Here is a 23,102-nt window from a genome sequence, read left to right on the forward strand (position 1 = left end):
AGTACCAAATGTAAAATCAGTAGCTAGTGGGAAGCAGTCGCACAGAACAGGGAGATCAGCTCGGTGCTTTGTGACCACCTAGATGGGTGGGATAGGGAGGGTGGGAGGGACGGAGATGCAAGAGGGAAGAGATATGGGGATATATGTATATGTATAGCTGGTTCACTTTGTTATAAAGTGGAAAGTAAAAAAAAAAAAAAAAAAAAAGACCATGGGCTCATTAAACAGAACAGAATCAAATTCTGGATTCTCACAGAAATGGACTTATAATTAGTAATTTGGCTTCTGGGTTATTTTACAATGCCTATAATGTACCTGAGGTATTCAATTATATCCAACTGTTCATACTATCGTTTCCATAGGAAAATGCATTCTGATTTCCAACCTGAGAGCCTCGAAACACAGCAGCCAAAAGTTCTGCACTGTAGGATGAGACAAACTAGAGACTGCATTAGGTCAGCCGCACATTAACAATGTACGTATCCTCATCTGTGTAGGCAAATGCACTGTGATCTATCATCTGCATCTCCATCTTTCCCATGGGATATTCCCTGTTGAAAATCCCCCCAGGGATGGTGGGGGAATGGGTTCTAAGTCAGTTTAAGACTTATGCTCCATTGCCACCCATCAGCATATATGACATTCAGATATATAGGTAACTGACTTCCCCAACCAGGCTGAAAAACCAGGGCCCAGGTGTTGTATCTACTTCTTGTTCCACTGAGCAAAAGGCACAGGATAAGATAATAACAGTTGGCTGAATTTAGGACTAAATGCTGGCTGCTTCTGTGCCCAGAGTTCCAAGGCAACTAAGAACAACCTACATGTATCTCTTGTCCTGATGAGGTGTTCTAAGAGAAATGTTAAATCCATTTCCACCCACAGCTCCCAGTTTCACCGCAGAGTCTACACTTGGACTATCACCTAGGGGGAAAAAAATGCAAATACTATCATAGTAAGCTACAAACATTTTTCCTGATACCACGGATATGGGGTCCTGCATTTAATGGGTTCTAGAAGGTAATCCACTTTACAAATAAAGCAATCTAGAAAATAACCACATCTCAACCTCTTTCTTAAATTTCTGCCTACCTTTCAGGCTGAGAATTCAAACCTTATTTGAAAACAAGCCTACCACTGCCATGCGCCAGTATAACTTACGACACAACCATAGAATTCACAAATTACAGGTTCTCCAAGTACATCAGGAAAGCAACTAGAAACTGCGAGCAACGGGACTGTGGAAGGACAACTAGATTAGACGCTAAAACACCTAAGTAGAGGTCCTTGTCCTTTCTTGCTCAAGCAGACTGCAAACCCTCTGGCATTCTGTTTCCTCATCTATAAAACAGAAAAACTCCACCTCTGACATAGCTCCTAGGAAAGCTGTGAGATCAACTGAAGATATGTGCAATGGCAATGAAAACTGTAAAACATGTTAAGGATGTAATGAGATACTACGTTCTTTCTAGGATTGAGAATTATTCTTAAATAACTAACCCTTCAAGTTCAACAAAGCAAAAAGAATTGTTCTTATTAGCCAGAGTAGGATTGAAGCCCCCCACACAAACACACAAAACACCCTACAAGTCAATTAAACATCACAGTAATAATGATATTAATTATAAACTTCAAAATTTTTTGAAGCCCTAGAGCCAATGCAACACCAAACTATAGTTTGCTTTTGTGTAGGAGAGATTTGATTCAGAACATCCTGATAACAGTGTTTGAACAAACCACATTTATAAACAAAAATCTGGTTACTGGCATTTAGGACAGCGAGGTCGTTACTCTTTTTAGGGTGTGTGGAGAACATGATTTGAGCTACAGGGTGTGGGAGCAGCAGTCGGTAGGTGCACATGGGAGGTGGAACCACACTGCCGGAAGACTGTCACCAATACCCTGTCTGCATGAGAGAGAGAAAGAGGATTAGACACATGGATGTTCAATTTGTAAAACAAGGCAACTGAACAGCACAGTACCACTAACTAATAATGGTGGGAGAAAATATACAGTGATTCTTAAAAGTAATTGTTGGTGTTTTTATCATGAATAAGCTTAAATACAGTGTAGAGGAGGAAAGTTAGTGTCAGAGCTCTGTCTATATCTGGCTACTGTCACCTCCAGGCCTATAGCAGTCCATCACGGGGCTTGGAGTTTCAGGTGCCAGGGACTACGGCAAGCAGGCCAAAAGGTCAGAGTTCTAGCTTTAAACCTGGGCCTGCAACCAAGCCAGAATAAACCAAAATCCTTAAAGCACTTCCCTGTACATGGATCTGGTAATAAGGCATATGTGCTTAAGTCCTCTATACAGAACATATGATTGTAAAATCAGTATTATGATCAATACATAGAACATAAATTAGTACACCAACTCACATTACAATCTTAGAAGCAAGTTTTCCTTTGTCATCAGCAATAAATAAACTGTCTATTCAGGAAAGACTGACTTTCCCTAGTTTCTTTCCCCTCACTAAACAAAAACCCTCAACCTAATTAAAAAACACCAATCCAATCCGAGTACTAGGCAGATGTCTGTGACTTGAACTGAAGATACTGGAAAGGTACATAATTAGCAAGCATTATATCAAAAAACAAAGCAACACAATGGAGTGGTGTGAGAGTCAACGGAACGCTATGTCAGGGCACAAAGACAAGGCTGACACACCAATGCCACAAGCCTACTGTTGTCTTCCTCTCCACCCAGGGTCAGAAATGTCAATGTCTTCAAAGCCCAGACAAGTAAATATGTAAAGGCCATGGTTGTAGTAGAAAAGGGAGTTGAGGGATGTGGTGGGGGGGAGAGGAGAGACTATGGTCCTCAGGGGAGTACACGCCTCACCTAAGGGTGTTCCCATCCAATCGAAACCAAAACAAGTAAAAACAAACCAAACAACCAGAATAATCAATCAAATAAAAATCCTGCACTGTTTAAGTCAAACTACCACATCTGCAGGCTCCTGGCTCAGGCCCCTTGCAGGCCCATGGACACACTTTTCAGCTCCTTACTTCCATCAACAACAGCCACATTTGCCATGTCACTTAAATTATCTCCTGAGCTCCGGTCACTCGCCCAGTGCCAGTCATAGCAGAGGTAATGTCAGCCTTGACAGAGAACATACAGCCGGTATGGGGTCACTGGGCCCCACATCAGGGACACAATCTCGCTCTTCCCACAGGTGCCGAAGGGCAGGCTTTGCTTGAGATACCAGTGATAGTTTCCAACAGTCCAGAGCTGAACTGCAGGGGAAAATGAAAAGGAGGCCATCAGAGGCAGGGGCCAGAGGACCAGACTTCGTACCACTTGCTAGAGAGGGGTGAGGACACCCTTTTCTTTTTCAAATGACCCTTTCTGCTCAGCCTCTTCATTAAGATAATAATATTAACAATAATTGTTAAAGTATAGTTTTTCATGAGGACAAAATATTAAGCATCAACAAGGTCAGAAGCACACGTGTTCATTTCTGCCTCTACCTTCACACTTCATGATCATGATGATGGAAGGCTCCTACCATAGGACAGTGCTTTAGTGAGTCGTTTTTTTTTCCATAAAGACTTAGAAAGAAGAAAACTTGGCAATTAGATTAAAAGTATTAAAACACCCAATCCAAGAGCACTAGACTAGCATCACTATGTTGTATTACGCTTAAGATGCTTATTATTTTCTTCCACGTGTTTTGCATGCAGTTATGTCCAAGGGAGATCAGCATGCAATTACCCTTAAAAGAACAAGACCAAAACCTGTAGAGTGCAGGAAACAGAAAGAAGTTGGTCAAAGAGTACAAACCTTCAGTTACAAGTTCCAGAGATCTAATGTATAGCGTGGTGACTACAGTTAACAATACTGTATTGTATACTTGAAAGTTGCTACGAGAGTAGATTTAAAATGTTCTCACCGGGCTTCCCTGGTGGTGCAATGGTTAAGAATCCGCCTGCCAATGCAGGGGACATGGGTTCGAGCCCTGGTCCGGGAAGATCCCACATGCCATGGAGCAACTAAGCCCGTGTGCCACAACTACTGAGCCTGTGCTCTAGAGCCCAAAAGCCACAACTACTGAGCCCGTGTGCCACAACTACCAAAGCCCGCGTGCCTAGAGCCCGTGCTCCACAACAAGAGAAGCCACTGCAATGAGAAGCCCGCGCACGGCAAGGAAGAATAGCCCCCGCTCGCCACAACTAGAGAAAGCCCACACGCAACAACGAAGACCCAACGCAGCCAAAATAAAGTTCTCACCATAACAACAAAAATGGTAATTATGTGAAGTGAAGGATGAGTTAATCAACCTTACTGTGGCAAGCATTTCACAGTATATGCATGTATCAAATCATCACATTGTACCTCCTGAATGTACACGTTGCATGTCAATTATATCTCAATAAACCTGGAAAAAAAAAGACCTAATCATGTCAAAGCCAACCTTTATTAAACAGGTGACACACATAAATGAAGATTTTAATTATATTAAGGAATTTCTTTTCTTTAAACATCTCCCTGATCACTAATTCTTAACTCAGCAATCACAGCAAATCCAACCTAGTTCTAGAACAAGGCTACTACAATACTTTGACCTAGCTTTGGGTTAAGTTAGACTACATGCTCATGCTCTGTAAGGACAGATGTTGTGGCTGTTCTTGCAGCAACACTTTTATCCTGAGCACATCACAGGGCCAGCCATTAACACCTGGTTAGTCAGTGGTTCTCAACTCTGGCTACACATTAAAAAAATCACCTGGGAACTTTCCTGGTGGCGCAGTGGTTAAGAATCTGCCTGCCAATTCAGGGGACATGGGTTCGAGCCCTGGTCTGGGAAGATCCCACACGTCGCGGAGCAACTAAGCCTGTGCGCCACAACTACTGAGCCTGTGCTCTAGAGCCTGCGAGCCACAACTACTGAAGCCCGTGCGCCTAAAGCCCGTGCTTCACAAGAGAAGCCACCTCAATGAGAAGCCTGCGCACCGCAACGAAGAGTAGCCCTCGCTCGCCGCAACTAGAGACAGTCCGCACACAGCAACGAAGACCCAACGCAGCCAAAAATAAATAAATAAATAAATAAATAAACGTCAGTGTTTACCAAAAAAAAATCACCTGGAAGCTTCTTTTTTTTTTAATTAATACTGATGTATAGTCCCCATTATAACGCACTGAGAGCAACTCTGAGATAAGACATGGATAGCATTTTTTTTTTCTAAAGTTGCAGCCAGGGTTGAGAACTATTGTGTTGAATGAATAAATGAATGAATGAGCTTCTTAATAACATTTCAGTTAGTTCTATTGATTAAAACGTTTGAAAGCCACTCAGAAAATAATCAAGCAAATGAAAAGATTTATGAAAAAATTGTTCAGTGCACTATTGATGACAGTGAAAAATTACAAAACTTTAAACGTCTAACAACATAAGATTTAATAAACTGTAGCATAAATGAATATACAGCAAGTTAAATGATAGATATCTGAAATGGAAGTAGTTTGTGACACACTGTAAAAGCAAGTTACAAAACTGCAGGTATCATACCTACATATTCAACAAAAATGAGATCACAGCTATACTGAGATGTATACATAAAATTGGGAAGACAAGAAAATTTAAATAGTGATTATTACTGAGTGACAGAATTACGGAAGAACTTTTTTTCTTCCCATCTTTATTTTCTAATGCTTTCACATGTTACATATACACTGAAAAATACTTATTTACAATTTGATTTACCATTTAAAAGCTACAGAAGATTCTTACTTATATCTAATCTCATTTCTCTTTCACTTCCACAGTATTCCTTTGGCTAGCATTTTGATTTGCTACACTGGTACCATCCATGAAGAGAAAGCACTGATGACTTGTGATGGTTAATTTACATGTCACCTTGGCTAGGCTATGGTGTCTAGTTGTTTGGTCAAACACCAGTCTAGATGTTGCTGGGAAGGAATTCTGCAGATGTGATTAACCTTTATAATCAGGTGACTTTAAGTACAGCAGACTATCCTCCATAATGTGGATAGATCTCATCCAAAGAGTTTATAGAGCCTTAAGAGCAAAAACTAAGGCTTCCCAGAGAAAAAGGAATTTTGTCTCAAGACTGTAACACAGAATCTTGTCCGAGTTTCCAGACTGTGGGCCTGTCCCACAGATTTTGGACTCAAGATTGCAACATCAACTCTTCACTGAATTTCCAACCAGCCAGCTTACCCTGATTCTATTTCTTTAGATACCCTGCCTGATACATAACTGAAATCCCTCCCATCAAAACTAACCACTCCCTCATCTCTACCTACCCCCCTCAGTTATCTTTGATTCCATTATAGGACTAAGTGAAAGGGATAAAAGAAACTCCACGGCCTACTACTTTCAATTACATTTTATGGGGCAGAAGGCTGAGATACTAGAGCTGTCTTACCATAGGTTTTTAGAGTGGAATTTTCTTCCCTCTGAAGGTCTTCCAGCCATACTGCAAGCACGGTGGAATCTGCATTCTAGAGAAGGTCATTAACCTAGTAGGGAAAAAAGACCTGTCACTGGCCTTTACGTATTTACCTCAAAATCTTTATGATAGCTAAATTCCCTGCTCTCACAAGTCAAATAATCCCACACTTGAGTTGATCCCTAGCTGTAAATTACTAACCTATGGAGTTATTAAACAAATCTCTGTCATCATATGTAGAGGACTTCAAAAAAATGCATTATGTTTAAATACTTAACCAAATGAAGGTGACATTTTTAGACAATCAGGGAAATTTGAATATGGACGAGGTATTAGGTAATATTAAGGAATTATTACTAATTTTATAAGGTGTGATAATGGAATTGTGCTTATATAAAGAAAAATGTTCTCAACTGTTAGAGAAACGAATATTGAAAATATGATTTTTAAAATTGAAACCCTAGGAAATTTTTACAAAGAGTGTGTGTGTGTGTGTGTGTGTGTGTGTGTGTGTGTGTGTGTGTGCCAGAGAGTGAAGAATAGATGAAAATAATTTTGCAAAATGCTGGTATATATCTGTTGAAAGTAAGTAATAGGTACATGGGAGTTCATTAAGCTCTTCTCTCAACTTTTAATATATTTAAATTTTTACACAATTAAAAATTACCATGATTTGTTTCTGCTCCAGCAAAGATCCAAATGGTACACAACCTCCTTAAGGTTTAAATGTTAAAAATGACAAGTATCTTTATCACTGGAAGAATTATGCTTTTCTCAAAATGAACAATAAAAACGGACATTTTTATTTCCTTTCTGTGTTTTATCTAGGGTGAGGAAGGAATGCTATTTCTTCCCTGCAAAATCTCCTTAATAAAAACAATTTGGTGTGTAAAAAAAAATTCAGTCATAGGAAGCCACTATTTTTATTACTGTCTACTCTGGGGCTTCTATTTACATAGCCATATCAAATACAAATCTTCTCTATAGCTGTGGAAAGTCCTCTAAATGTGATGGTAAAACAATTCAGGCACCTACCTTAACCTCAACTTTGAGGAAAGGAAGTGTAAAATGTCCATGGAGAAGTCCATTTTTCTCAAAAAACACAACATCCTGCTGATTGGGTTTGTCTTGCATAGATGCAATCAAACTGCCTGAGGGCCTTAAAGCAAACCCAGAGTGTTAGAGCATCCAAAAGCTCATCCAGCTGGCTAAGAACAAGATGAAATTCAGAGAAACAATTCTTTCAGCAAAAACAGAAAGCCTCCATCCAAGGAAGTTTTAAATCCCATGTTTCCTGGCAAGCAGTCACCCTAGTGTGGGACTGTATCTGCCCAGAGGACATAGTGCCTTTTCCTGATTTGCACAAGGGCTCTATCTGCCCACAAAGACTCACAGATTTAGACTGCACTTGGGTGACTTTTTAAAAGAACCAATAAATTATTTAAACCATTCCCAGTATAATGTCCTATAAAACCATGAACTATTTCTTCAATTATATGACTTCAGCAACTCAGGTAGGTATTTTTAAAGACTTCTCAATCTACTGAAAACACCTTGATCGCCCCATATTGTTTATATTTGTCTCTAGTTTTAATTCAAATACATTTCTCTCTTTGCTCTGTCATCCAATTGCCACTCAAATATTGGTGGGAAACAGATGTCTAAAACCTAGAGACCTAGGTTTTGCCTGTAACAGATGCTACTGAGGCAGGAAATATTTCTTCTATCTATAACCAGGACAGCCATATATCACAAGCAGGTTGTGACCTGCACAATGGTACTAGGCCAACAGGTGAATCGGGCCCAAATCCAGCCCACGTGTTCCTCAGCAAACAGGTCCCCTTAGTGTGGGAGTTTGTGCAGAGAAAGGAAGCCCTTTCCTAATTTTCACCAAAGCTCTGCTGCCCCACAGAAATTCACAGACTGCAACTTTCCTTCTAAGCACCACTTTCTGTTTTACACAGTGGCTTCATGTAGGCCCTGCCTATAACCTACAAAACGTGTGGGCCTTGGAATGATGAGGTCTGTGAAGCTCAGAATCTACTATTCAAACCACATTCAGACTTCACGGAACTAAAAAAGAAAGATACAGGCTTACAGCCAAATGAGAAAAAGTAATTATCTCTTTGTGTTTTATAAACACCTACATTCAATAGGTACCACCACTCCCACCCTAGTACCAAGAAGTTCTCTGGGAAGAAGTTACAAGGTTTCTTCTCCCACTCACTTCCAAGCCAGAGCAGGTCCCACTCCTGCCACAGGCTCACTGGCTGACTGTAAAGCAAACTCCCGGCCCCACACTCTGAACTTTCGAGCCCCTGTGTAGTAGATAGAGGGAGAAAAACAACAATGGCAAAACTTAAAGCATTGTGATAAATGTTGTCAAGTCCGAACTTCCAAACACCTTCCTTTTTAATAAAAACTGTCATGGTTTCACAAAGCCAATTAGATGAATCTTGTTAAAAATTTGTATCCAACAGGTAGGAGGCTGGGCCAAATAGCCTCAAAGAACTCTTCTGATTCTTAGCTCTACATTCATTTAACACCTAAACCAGCACATCGTTACCTCATGGGTGTAATGAAAGAAAACCCTCAAAGCAAAAGGAAGAAAAATTTATTTCCATACCTGTCTCTGGGCAAACGACACGCATAGCAAAAAACTCTCCATCACCACGCCAGGTAACTTGTGATCTATGGTCATCCCAGGGCAAAGCAGACTCGTGCTAAAGAGAGGAAAAAACACAAATGTTACTGGGGGCCTTAAATGGCCCAGAACCAAACAAGCCTCAGGCTATTAAAGTTAAACCTTTTTTTTTTGCGGTACGCGGGCCTCTCACTGTTGTGGTCTCTCCCATCGCGGAGCACAGGCTCCGGAAGCGCAGGCTCCGGAAGCGCAGGCTCAGCGGCCATGGCTCACGGGCCCAGCCGCTCCGCGGCATGTGGGATCTTCCCAGACCGGGGCACGAACCCGTGTCCCCTGCATCGGCAGGCGGACTCTCAACTACTGCGCCACCAGGGAAGCCCTAAAGTTAAACCTTTTATATAAGGTTTAAGCTATCTAGAAATCGAGTTTCACAGAATCCTCAGGTACCCTTCCAGAAGGGCCCTTAGACCCAGAAATCGAGAGAAAAGAACTTAACAAAGCAAAACAAAATCTTTCTCTGGGCATTAAAAGGTGGCCTCCAAGCATAGCAACAGGGAAAAAGAGCTACAGATCTAGATATTAAAAATAACGAGCTGAGGGCTTCCCTGGTGGTGCAGCGGTTGTGAGTCCGCCTGCCAATGCAGGGGACACGGGTTCGTGCCCCGGTCAGGGAAGATCCCATGTGCCGCGGAGCAGCTAGGCCCGTGAGCCATGGCCGCTGAGCCTGCACGTCCGGAGCCTGTGCTCCGCAAACGGGAGAAGCCACAACAGTGAGAGGTCCACGTACCGCAAAAAATAAATAAATAAAATAACGAGCTGAGGAATCTATCAGGTAACTATACAAGGAAATTTATGTTTGTCTAAATTTAAGCGGGTAGCGCTTCATTCACTAAGTAAACTTCGCAACACTGCACAGAAGAGTTAAGAAGATGAGAGGAAGGTGGGCAGGGAAGAGCCAGAGGAGATGAAGCCAGCAGCAGTGATGAAAACACGAACAAGCTCCGCATTCTGCAGCACAGAAAGAAGAAAGGTTTCCAGTGCCACTTGCACCTCCGTCCCGAAAGCCTTGAAGACAGAAGCCAATTCTGTGGGGTTGGGGACAAATGACCACCTGAACATCCATCATCACATTACAGTGATAGGCTAAGTCGGAATGGTGCTAGTGCCACAAGCTGCACAGTAGGGAATACACAGCAGCCTAACAAGATTTATTCTCAATGAAATCGCCCTGTGGTATACACAAACTTCCTCTAGTGAAGGGTTAGGAGACAATATGAGTTACACGGAATGTAGCCAGAAATAAAGTAAGGATGGAAAATGTAACGGCAGGCAGTATATGATTTCATCTATCCTAGAAGGTCAGCTCAGGGAAATTTCCACATATAATATAGACAAAATGCTTCCATTTGCTTTGGCCCGCATCTGGGGATTATCCTCAATTCCTCTCTCTCTCTCTCTTACCCTACATCTGATCTATTATCAATAAATCCTGTAGCTCTATCTTCAAAATGTATCCAGAAAGAAGGAAAACATAGTTTCATCCAGGAAGGGAAATCAGAAAAAGAAAGACTAATATATACATATGTAGGAAAAGTATAAAAACATGCATGTGAATGAACAACAGTGAATGCAGGGCAGCAGCTCCTTCTGGGGAGGAAGGGGAAGGGTATCAGGAAGGGATACAGAGTGTTTCATTTCTGTCTGTGATGACTTATTTTTTAAAATGAATATTGGTGATAATTATTCCCTATGTGAAAAAAAGAATAACAAAACAACTTGGCAATAGAAAGGAAAAAAGGATCTTTCTAGGATGACTCATTCCTTAAGGTCTCTAAACAGCTTCAGCTTTACTAGAGCAGAAGAGATCTGTCCATTAACACCCTTTACCTGTGAAACAGAGCAGGACCCTATGGTCCCTCCCCACCCCATGTCCTCAGCCTGCCTTTTTTTTTTTTTTTTTTTTTTGCTGTACGCGGCCCTCTCACCGTTGTGGCCTCTCCCGTTGCGGAGCACAGGCTCCAGATGCGCAGGACCAGCGGCCATGGCCCAAGGACCTAGCAGCTCCACGGCATGTGGGATCCTCCCGGACCGGGGCACGAACCCGTGTCCCCTGCATCGGCAGGCGGACTCCCAACCACTGCGCCACCAGGGAAGCCCTCAGCCTGCCTTTTGTCTGCAGAAAACCTTTAGCCAAACAATAAGTTTAATCAGAGAAGTGAGAAAATGCAGAAACAAAGGAAAACAGTCCAACATGACTACATAATAATAGTTTAGTCATTAAGCACAGTCAAGGACTTTTTTAGTTCCTCCTCAAGGGGTATAGATAATATTCTGAGCCATATCCTTTGAACTGTCTTATAGATACTGAAGCCCCCACTGGGTGGAAGAAGTTAACTACATGATGACCAGACTGTGGCCATGACATAAGCTGCCACAAATCCAAGAATTGGCCTCAAAGAAATGGGAACAAGCCGACCCTGGAAGTAAAGACTAACTGTACTTAATAATCAAGGTGATGCTGGTCAGACCACCACATCACCAATTTCAAGATGACTCTCAGAGCTGCCTGTACTGTTTCTGCATATAGCCCCCTCCCTCGGCCTATAAAAGCTCTTGCCCACTGGTTGTCAGGGAGGGGAGTCGGCCTTTGCACAAAAATCCGCCCCCAACACTCCCACCCCCCGGTTGCTGGCATCCAGCGGAATAAAGCAAACTTTCCTTTCCACCAACCTTGCCTCTTTATTGGCTTTAGAGTGGCGAGCAGCCGGACCCCACTTTTGGTAACACCTGGACACCTAAGAGCTCCTGGTGTGTAAGCAGAACTTCTATTTGTTCCAAAGAAGGTTCTTTATCCATCATACCAAGCTTACCATTTGCAGCTGAAAGGCGGCTTGCCTGCCTTCTGATCCATGGAACTGCGTCTCCTTCCTGCCCCAGCCAACAGTGATGAACTTGCCTAGAGAACAACTGAGTGAGAATATGCAAGACAACCAATAAGCTAAATAAAATAAAAGCAGTTTCACAGCTATTCTTCATGAAGTTGGGTCCTCTGAGACCTCTCAATAAATTGACCAGCAGTCAATATTTTAAAAACCTATGTTCCATATTATATGCTGAAGTGATTTTGAAGACGTTGAAATGCCCTTAGTTTGGAAAGAGCTCTACTGCCATCGTATATAAATTCCCTTGATGACAGTCAGCAATCCATCCCCACTTTACAAGGAGAACGAAACATGAAGAATCTATGCAATACGTCCACAGATAACAAAACATAAAACTCAAGAAGACAAGAGCTGGGAACAAAATTCCGATTGTAAGTGTTCAATCCACGAAATGTATCCAACCTCCCTGCTAGTGTTGGAGGAGACCATGATTATGGAATTCAACCACTCACAGAGACAGAGACCGAGACCCCCTAGTGACAGAGGCCAAAATTAGAACACAGGGCTTCTGCCTTCCAGGCTGGGCTTCTTTCTAAATTATAATGCTGATCTTACCTGAAATATAAAGTCAGAGTTGCTTGAAATAATGCAGCCTTCTGTTGCTGAAGGTAGGACTTAACCTCCACCTATAAGAGGTACTACAGAGATGCCCCTGAAAGCATTGGCCAGATCCAGGACCCAAAGTTTCCTTCCTATAACTGATGCTGATTCTGACGATGCAGGGCTGTTTATAATTCCTATAAATTATGGGTCAGCATGACCATTTCCTGTATGCTCTGCTTGGGCACATCCAAGTATTGTAGTACCCCAAAGCATACCTTGCTGCTGTATACAAACAGTAGTGCCTATCCTGGTGCAGACCCCTGGGCTTCTATCCGAAAGTTTCCACAGAGAGATAAAGGGTCAAGGAGCAAAGCAAGACAACTTTTCCAGTGGGATCAGATAATAAGTGGTGGAGTTACAGCAGGAATCAGTAAACTACAGCCTGCATCTGCTTTTACAAATAAACTTGTATTGGAACACACTTCTTTATGTACTGTCTTTTGAGTGTTTTCATACTACATCAGCAAAGTTGAGTAGCTGCGGCTTCCCTGGTGGCGCAGTGGTTGAGAGTCTGCCTGCCGATGCAGGGGACATGGGTTCGTGCCCCGGTCTGGGAAGATCCCACATGCCGCGGAGGGGCTAGGCCCGTGAGCCATGGCCGCTGAGCCTGCGCGTCCGGAGCCTGTGCTCCGCAACGGGAGAGGCCACAAGAGTGAGAGGCCCACGTACGGCAAAAAAAAAAAAAAAAAAAAAAAAGTTGAGTAGCTGCAACACAGACCATATGGCCTGAAAGCGGAAAACAGTTACTATCCAGTTCTTTACAGAACAAGTTTGTCGACACCCCGGTTAGAAGGAAAATATCTATTCACCATTCCACAGAGTGACTTTTTGTACTGACAAATACATTTCTGAGACCTAAGACCCTGACTTGGACTCCCTCTCCTTTGATTTACTCTATTAGACTTCTTATGGAAAAGTCGGTGGAATGAGCCAGGTCCAGAGCACTTTCCCATGCAAAGATGTGTTGGTTACTACCTCTATGACTACCCTCAAAGCTGGATGCCCCAGAGTCCCACCCTGGGCCCTAGATCCAGCACCATACCTGCTCCCTGAGCAAGCACATCTAATCCCAAGACTATAAAGATTCCCCACATGCCAATGACACCCAGTCCACAGCTCTGGCCTCTCCTGAGCTTCAGCCCCTTCTACTCACCTGCTTTACTTGGTGATCCCATACGGCCCTTAAGCAAATCCAAAAAGGAACTCATCACCCACCCTTTACAGACCAGCATTTCCCCCACCTTCCCTCTCAGATATTGACATCTTTATTTCCACCACCTGAGCTTCTGGCTAGAGTTCTATTAAACTTTCTTCTTCACCTTACATACCCAAAGCCTATTTATTTCACTTTCTAAACTGGTACTTCTCAAACTAGCTAGGGCAGGAGGGGAACCATGCACATATATTCAAAAAAAGTTTCCCATAATTCCAAAAAATGTACTCCTATCCTCATTGAGAATCAAAATTTTCCTGCATTTTTCCCTTTTCTAGTCCCACACCCACCTTCTTTATCTCTCACCTGGATTCCTGTAGCAACCTCCTACCAGATAACCCTGTCTCGCCTCTTCCCTCTCCACCAATCAATCAATCTTGCATCATCAGAACCTTTAATGACTGATCTCCTATAACTTAATGTCCAAATTCCCTATCAAACTTAATCAAAATCCCTCCCCTTTATTTCATTCCACATCCATGTCCTGTCACTAGGTAATGCTGAAGTACTCATAGTTGCCTGAATAGGCCATGCTGTGTCAAAGGCTTCTGTGAAACATCCCTGCCTTGGAATGAACTAATTCACTTGCTTGGACCACCCCCCCACCCTCAACCCTCATTTACCCAACACCAAATCAGCCAAAACTCAGCTCAAGTCGGCCTCTTCTGGGAAGTCTTCCGTCCCCATTACTCCCTTTCTCTCCTTATGCTACCCTAATACCTGCACATCCTGTTATTATTGACTCCTTAAGGGAAAAGATGAATTAGCCACAGCACCAAACCCACTGCTGGGTTCATACTACCTACTCAAACATTATTTCTGAACAAATTATTTTTGAATTAATAAATGAGTAGCACCTTTCTAAATGATTTCTTACTTAGTAGAAGGAGAAGTCATGAGGTTAGACCTCAGCAAAAGTTAAAATACCATCTCCCCATCCTTCTCCTCAATCAGGCCAGCTACCTGGTGCCCCCAAGTTGGCCAGAGCTTCTTATACTCAATAAGCATCTCCCCTTCAATAGTTCCACAGCCTAATGCCCATATCACCTCAGCTAGATCTTAGCAAGAAAACAATATGATGGTTCCCATGAAAATTCAGGTCTAATCAGCAGGAACAAAAATCAGCTCTCTGTCCTGCCTCTCTTGTCTTCTCCCCAAAACTGTACCTCAGAAATGCTCTCCTTATTCTAGCTAGTACAGTCCTTTCCATTAAACACCCCGGCTAAGCCTGTCCTGGGGTTTGGGCAACAACTACCCAGGTGATTCTAAGCACAGATCCCTATTCCCCAAGTTATTGACCAAGCCAACTCTGAGACTTGGAGAGGCACCAGAGGTATGCCTTTTAAAATCTGGAATGAACTAAAGGAACTGGGCTATCAGACAGTGAATTAAGTAGGGGTTTAAGTTCTTTGGGCTTATGACGTGCCTATTAGTGTGCAAGACAAGTCACAAAATGTTTCAAACAAAGCTATACTTACTTTCACCAAAATCATCCTGGTGGATTTGCTGTTCCATGATTGGTTCAAACTCTTTTGTCACCATAATTAGGGTCTGTTGACCTTGGAGGAGCACAAACAAGAATGATTTTGTTCTCATTTAGCAAATCTGCCATTCCGTAAGTATCTACAGCACTGGAAGCTACTGAGCTGGAGTGGAGGAGCTTATAGTCAAAACAGGGAAGACAGAATTTATTCAAAATGTTCTGACTCTCATTTTTATAAAGAAGTTTTGACTGGGTACGTCACCTAGTGCTTATTCTCAGCTATTTAGGTATGTCAAGCTAACATTAAAGTCCACATAGCCCTCCTCCACTAACTTCAACGATTTAGTCAGCAAGATATCTCTTCAAATGTATACCTCATCAGGGTGCTAGTTTGCAGAAACTCATCTGGAATGAAAAGACTTAAGGGAAAAAAATTGGATTGGGAAAGCAGTTCTTAGAATCAGTTTATTTTATGTAGCAACTCTTCCTCTTAGAGTAGATTAAATATTGCTGACATTTTAAACCATAACTATGGACCTTAGCAGCAACTTTTAAAAACAATATATTAAGAAGTAAAACTTAACTCAAAACCACCACATTCCCTATAGATTATCATGCTGGTATCCTTGTTCCAAGAAATGTTTTTTTTTTGAAACCTAAGCACCCTAAAACTTAAGCCTGTGAGATATTAGGAGTCATGTTTTATAAAAGTCAAGAATTAGGGACCAGTGACATGCTTACCTGTGGCAAGAAGCACCAGTTCTTGGTCAGGACTCCAACTCATGACAGAGATACCACTGGCTACACTCCCGACACATTCCAGCTGAGAGAGACATTTCAAAATGTTAAGGGAGATATGAAAATATAAGCGTCTCAGTAAATATTTACTATGACCTTAATCAAAACAATTAACAAAACACACAAAGGTGAAGTTATTCAGTGAACACTTATTCAGTAACAGGTATTAAAAGACCAGACATGATACAGACCATAGGGACTGGAGGTGACTATGGCCACTCCATTCCTCCCGTTAAGGAGCTAAAAGAGAGATAAAAGATGCCTCTACAGCAGGGTTAGGGATGTAACCGAGGTCTCTGGGAATTAAGTGGGGGCCCAGAGCAGAGACTGACAAACGGCCCCGGAGAGTCCAGGAAAGCTTCTCTGAGGAGGTGCTTTGAAGGGTAGGAATAGGGCTAGAAGGAAGAGACTGGGGGGCGGGAAATGTGCAGTTAAAAAGAGCAGTTAAAAATCAGCTGCAACTAGAGCATAAGGTATATATACACACAGGAATGATGAGGGTGGGAAGTGAGGCTAAAACGGAATTTGGGGAACAGATAGTGAAAGGTCTTATAAGGCACAATAAGGAACATGGATTCTGTCTTGCAGACACTGTGATGCCACAAACATGGAGGATCAGCACCATCTGGTGGAGACCAATGGATTGGAGGAGCTCAGTAATTAGGAAAAAGTTCTACAAAATGTTTTGAAAGTAAAAGCATACCTTTTAAATGTGAGAAATACTAATTAAGTTATACTTGATGGCTTTGATATTTATCACCATGAACTGAGAACAAGATTTATTGTTTGACTAAATGGAACCGTTAAAAGCAAAGGTGCCAGAGTTAGACTGCCAGGGTTTAAATCCCACCTGATAACTGTTTGACCTTGGCCTAGTCATTTAAGCCCTCTGTGCCTCAATTTCCTCTTCTGAAGAATGGAAAAACAACAATCTACCTCATAAGGTTGTAGTGAAGATTAAATACAATTTTGCGTGAAAAACACTTGAAAAAGTGCCTGGCGCATTGTAAACACTTAATAAATGTCAGCTGCTATTATTGTCCTATGATTAGTAATATGACTTGTGATACATCCATGTTAAAGAGATCACAACTAAGGGAGTAATCAACAAAGTTTAAAAAGCTGTCAAGAAGGTGAGGATAGAAATCCAGAAACTCAGCCTTATGCTAAGTAGAGAAGGAGGCAAATGGTTGAAATCTATCTTCTCTGGTAGTCACAAGATGTGCACATAATGATAGCATTATCACCTTAGCACCTGTAGTTCAGGGACTCTTAAAGTTAGCCATCAAGGAGAGGCTTACTCAGCATTCATAAAAGAAAACATAAGCCATATAAACACTTCAAAGACTTCATAAATCGAGAAATAAAGGTTACAACTCAGGATCAGATTCTAGTAAGAGATGAGCTATACCATACAAGAACGGCCAGGTTTGAGTTTTTGTTAAGTTCTTATTTGGAATGTTCTGATTGTTCTAATTAATAAATGCACTAGACAAAACTGACTTTTAGAAGAATCCTGAAATATAGCTAAAGCCAAGCCAACAATTTTCTGTAAAGAATTATATAATGCAAAGACTTTAACTTGCAAAATGCTTAAATATTATGGCTCCTGACATTTTAAACTTCTACGAAAAACTAGTGACATGAAACAAAAAAAGGCATTTGATTTCCTCCTCACTGGTCTCTTCCACTTACCTGGTGTGTGTTGAGATTGCAAAGTAGGACATCTCCAGAGGCTGTGGCCACACACACAGACTCGTGATCCAGCAACTCCTGAATACCAACAGTGCAGCCACTTCCATCCTCTGGGAGAAAGCCTTCTGCCACCAAAGGAGTGTCATTTTTCATTTTTCACCTTTCACCAACACAAACAAATATGCAAATTAAGTCAATCTACTTTCAAAAACAATTCACAACACTTCCAGAAATACTTTTTAATGTTTCTTTTATAATATAAAAGCTTTATAAAATGTTTTTTCCTAGATTAAAACCCAAACTTTCATTTGAGAAATATCACAACACTACCACCTTTAACACAAAACACAGTTAATATGACCTTTGTGGCACGCAAACATAAAAGCCTGGTATCTTTGAAAATATCCAATAAAACATGAAGCTGATAACTATGATTTCCTAAAATGGACACGGTATGGGGAAAGGGGACTAATAATGTAATCACCTAAAATACATTAGTAGCAAAATATAATTAAGGGAAGATATCAGAATCAACCTAAAGAGCTTTTAAATATACATACGCTCAAGCTCCAGAAGTGAAGATTCTGACTTAGTTGGCATGAGATGGTGACTGAAACCGTTTAAAAAGCCCTACAGGAAATTTTCATCTGCATTCCCACTTAAGAACTGTTAATAGATAGTATTTACATGGTAGAAAGGGTAAAAAGTAGGGCACCCCCACAAAATACAATGTCAGAGTTTTGCCAACGTAGATTAAAACGGAAGCAGACTAAAAGACAGGGTACTAGTTAAGTTATGCCTAATATGACATCAGTATAAAGAGAAGGGAGTATTCATTTGGCGGGACATAAATACAGAAAGATTTAAAGGACATAGTATTTGGGGAAGCAAGTTTGGAAAAAGACAAGTCAAGAGTCATGCCAAGTGCTAGCATCCTCCATCAGTAACTTACCTCTCTTGTGACAGGGTCTACTTCTATCAGTCCATGTTCTGAGCCAAGGAGCACTGTGTCTTGTTCAGTTCAGAGAGAGAAGCACTGAAGTTTCCTTGGAGCCTGAATATCCCTGAACTCCAAGCTCCGAAATAACTTTAGATTTCTCATGATGAAGCGACTCCTGAAAGGAAAGTACAAATATCTCTCTTTTTAAATATCTTTATTGGAGTATAATTGCTTTACAATGGTGTGTCATTTTCTGCTTTATAACAAAGTAAATCAGTTATAAATATACATATGTTCCCATATCTCTTCCCTCTTGCATCTCCCTCCCTCCCACCCTCCCTATCCCACCCCTCTAGGTGGTCACAAAACACCGAGTTGATCTTCCTGTGCTATGCGGCTGCTTCCCACTAGCAATTTTATGTTTGGTAGTGTATATACGTCCATGCCACTCTCTCACTTTGTCACAGCTTACCCTTCTCCCTCCCCATATCCTCAAGTCCATTCTCTAGTAGGTCTGTGTCTTTATTCCCATCTTACCCCTAGGGTCTTCATGACCTTTTTTTTTTCTTAGATTCCATATATATGTGTTAACATACGGTATTTGTTTTTCTCTTTCTGACTTACTTCACTCTGTATGACAGACTCTAGGTCCACCCACCTCACTACAGATATCTCAATTTTGTTTCTGTTTATGGCTGAGTAATATTCCATTGTATATATGTGGCAAATATATACAAATATCTCTGGATGAAGCTTTTATTTCTCTGAGAAATAGAAACAGCTTAGTAGCGATAAATGACACTCCAATATAAGCAAAATGATTCAGGGAGCAGAGAAGTTAAAATAACCAAGAAAAAAAAAGGAAAAAAAAAAGATCTAATCTGAACCCACACAGAGATGAGTGGTAGCAACATAGTCAATTGTGTAAATCTATGGTCTACAAATTGAGGCTGTGAAATCTATTTTACGGTCTCACTCTTTGAAAGAGGCAAGATTCTCTTCAGAGTTTTCTCTTCAAAAAAGATTTAAGATCAGTTATTCTGCAGGAAAGTTGAGAAGAATGCAATGAATGAGAAAACACTTTATTTTTGCACATGAGGATGTTTTCATAACTTGACAGATTTACAAAATAATATAAAAATCCACATATATATCCTGGCAGTTGAAGAAAATAAAATTACTTTAATACCACCAACTACATTTATTTATATTCTGGCTCTATATCTTCATTAAAATATTAAAATTGAAATCAAACATAGAAATAAAGAAAAGCATTTATGGGACCTCCCCGGTGGCGCAGTGGTTAAGACTCTGCACTCCCAATGCAGGGAGCCCGGGTTCGATCCCTGGTCAGGGAACTAGATCCCACATGCATGCCGCAAGTAAGAGTTTGCATGCTGCAACTAAGGAGCCCGCCTGCTGCAACTAAGTAGCCCGAGTGCCACAACTAAGACCCAGCACAACCAAATAAATAAATAAATAAATATTTGTTTTTAATAAAAGAAAAGAAAAGCTTTTATTGCTCTCAGGGAGAAAAGAAGACACTATGAAATTACAACAGTATACTTCAAAATGATGACCAACAAGTCGAGGAGCTTGATAACCAGATATAACTACTTCACATTACTCCACTTTCCCGGCCTGATTTTCACCAGGGCAATAGAAAAGCTGAGAAAAGAACGATCAATAGGAAATCTACTTTGGTCTGGCAAAATCAGACTTGTTTTAACATATAATTATCTAAGAGGGAAAGAAAAAAGTTAACGTGCTGTATATTTATATCCAGACCCCTTTAAGGTTTATACTATAATTGGAAGTCCCTAACTTATGGTAGGGGTGACAATTACACAGTCCACACTGGCCTTCTTGTTACCTTAATCCAAGGTGAATTCTCTCATCTTGCATTTCATACTTATGACAATGAAAGTATAAACATGAGTTAACCCTTATACTACATAGCAGATAAAATGTTAAGTGTAGTATGAGTGAGACAACATAAAATGTGGGTTAAGGGGAAGGCAAGCCCACACATGGTGGAAGCGAGGAAGAGAATCAAGGCAAACAATGGTCTTGTAAGCTTTCATGACATTTATATTCAAGAACTTCTAGAAATTATTCGAACCTGTATTACACCATGAAGACTTTTTTATTTAGATCTAATTCTATATAGAAAGCTTGGGTTTTTGAAAGCATATAAAAATTACATTATCTTTCATCTTGAAATAGCATAAAGATGACCACTGACATAGATCTGAGAGGATGGGTAGATTTGAGATGAGAGGATGTCTGACTAGAGGGGAGTAAACACGGGACAGAGTAGCAAGAGATGAAAACAGGCGACAGAAGACCAGGTGTATTTCATCCTGGTTTAACTAATAATAATTATGCTGTTATTGTTGCCATGATCAGAGCATCAAAATGTCTCCCTGTGAACTTGGATTCTATTCACCAACAATCTGTGGAGCTCTGGGGTCCGTGGACCCCAGCATAAGAATTTGGAAGGCAAAGGCAGAAGGAGCTGAGGGGGACTCCCTTTTTCCTGTTACCTTGCTGTTTCAGTCAATATCGCCCCAGCAATGGGCCTTCATCCTTCCAGGGGCCCTTGGTCCCAGCCTCTAGCACTCCCATGACCAGCATGATAACAAGCACCCCAGAGGTACCAGCACTAACCAGGCAGGTGCTCCCCTCCAGGTGCCTGAAATCTAGTAACATGGAGCTCCTCCTCTGAATTCCAGAGTTATCAACACCAGCTTTATAATGCCTCTCCTCCAAGGTTAGGTCATGATAACCCCAATGGCTTCCCTTGTTTTGATCCTCAGACCTAGCTAAGTGTTGTAACTTCTTCCATCAGTTTACTTTTCTAGTTACTTCACTGCTCCCTTTTGCTCTTTGTTCCTCCAGCAGCTATTTAACCAATTCTTCGTTTTAAATTATGTTGAAATATTGTGTGGTTTCTGCTTTCCTGACTGGACCCTGACTGACAAACATATCAAACAACCTGAGTTCTCAAATCACTGAGCTTTCAAAATCCCCGGCCAAGTGTAATAGGGAAGAACCTTTTGTGTTCCATTACAAGTTAATCACTAAAGGGATGCAGCCTATAAGATTAAATTATACATAATCACCCAACTCTCAAAACCCTGACTCCTAGGTAATGAGCATTAAGCTAAAATACTTTTGTTTAGCTCACAAGAAACATCCTGACCAGGGCCACCTGTGAATGACTGCAGGGAGGAAGAAATTAACACATAACCCTCTGGAGGCTGATGGGAACCAGGAAATGTTTGACTTTACTCCCTCCACTTTTAGTATAAAAGAAGCCTGAATTCTAACTCAGGCAAGATGGTTCTTTGGGGGCACGAGCCCACCATCTTGGTTTGCTGGTTTTCCGAATAAAGTCATTATTCCTTGCCCCAGCAACTCGTCTCTCGATTATTGGCCTGTCGTATGGTGAGCAGTACAAGCTTAGACTTGGTGACACAAGGGCAGCTCATCATTCATCTCCTTCCTCCCCAACCCTTCCAGCCTCAAAATGAACTTCTCTAAAATTTCACACCTATCATCCTTATTCCCTTACCTTCTCAGAAGTGTTCTACTCTTTTTCAAGACCAGCAAAGGAGAACCCTCCAAACTCCCCCAGGACCTTGGCTTATCAGTACCCTTTCTTTTACATCTGCAATCTCCAAACTCCCCTGCCCTCAAATGAATCACCCTTTCTCAGCCCTTAAATGCGCTAAAGATCTCTCCACTCCATAGATCAATTCTGGATCCTCTCTGAAATTTCTGACAATGCCTCTACTTTCTTCCCTTGCTCCTTCATCCATCCACCTCTTGGCTAATTATCATGCCCATGACCACAAGTACCAAACAGATCACTAATATGCTTAGTAGATCTAAATGTCTAGCCCTGACCCTCCCTAAACTGAACACTAAGCTCACATTCTCAACCTCCTGCTGTTACCACAGGGATTTCTCAAAAGCACATCAAATGCAACCTGTTAAATGAAGTACCTGCTATTCTCCACCAAACTAATTTCCCCTCTGGGGACATGGCATTCCTACTTTCTCTGTCCTCCAAGCTGAAACTGTGTGTCTGCTTCCCTTTTGCCCACACTTTCACAGTAAACTATTCACTGGTTACTGCCCTGCCTGTCAGTGTACGGTTTGAATCCTTTACATAGTACGAAATCCTACGATCCGGTTTGTGGCCTACATCAAATACCGACTGAGCACTTGCTAAGTGCTAGTCTGGACAAGAGATGACTGACAGTCACTGCCTCCTCAGAGGTCACAGCTTAACGGGGGAGAGGGCCACATAAGATACCACGTTACATGGAAATGCACGGGGACAACACCTCCAAGGAAAA

The 23,102-nt window shown here is 41.5% G+C and overlaps 1 pseudogene; it reads right to left on the reverse strand.

Moving 5' to 3' along the window:
- The window catches only part of LOC136142526 (elongator complex protein 1-like), a 43,342-nt pseudogene extending 24,445 nt beyond the window's left edge, over positions 1-18,897 (reverse strand).
- Positions 18,898-23,102: the final 4,205 nt, after the last annotated feature.

The sequence above is a fragment of the Phocoena phocoena genome, chromosome X, assembly GCF_963924675.1.
Source record: "Phocoena phocoena chromosome X, mPhoPho1.1, whole genome shotgun sequence".
Taxonomy (NCBI): domain Eukaryota; kingdom Metazoa; phylum Chordata; class Mammalia; order Artiodactyla; family Phocoenidae; genus Phocoena; species Phocoena phocoena.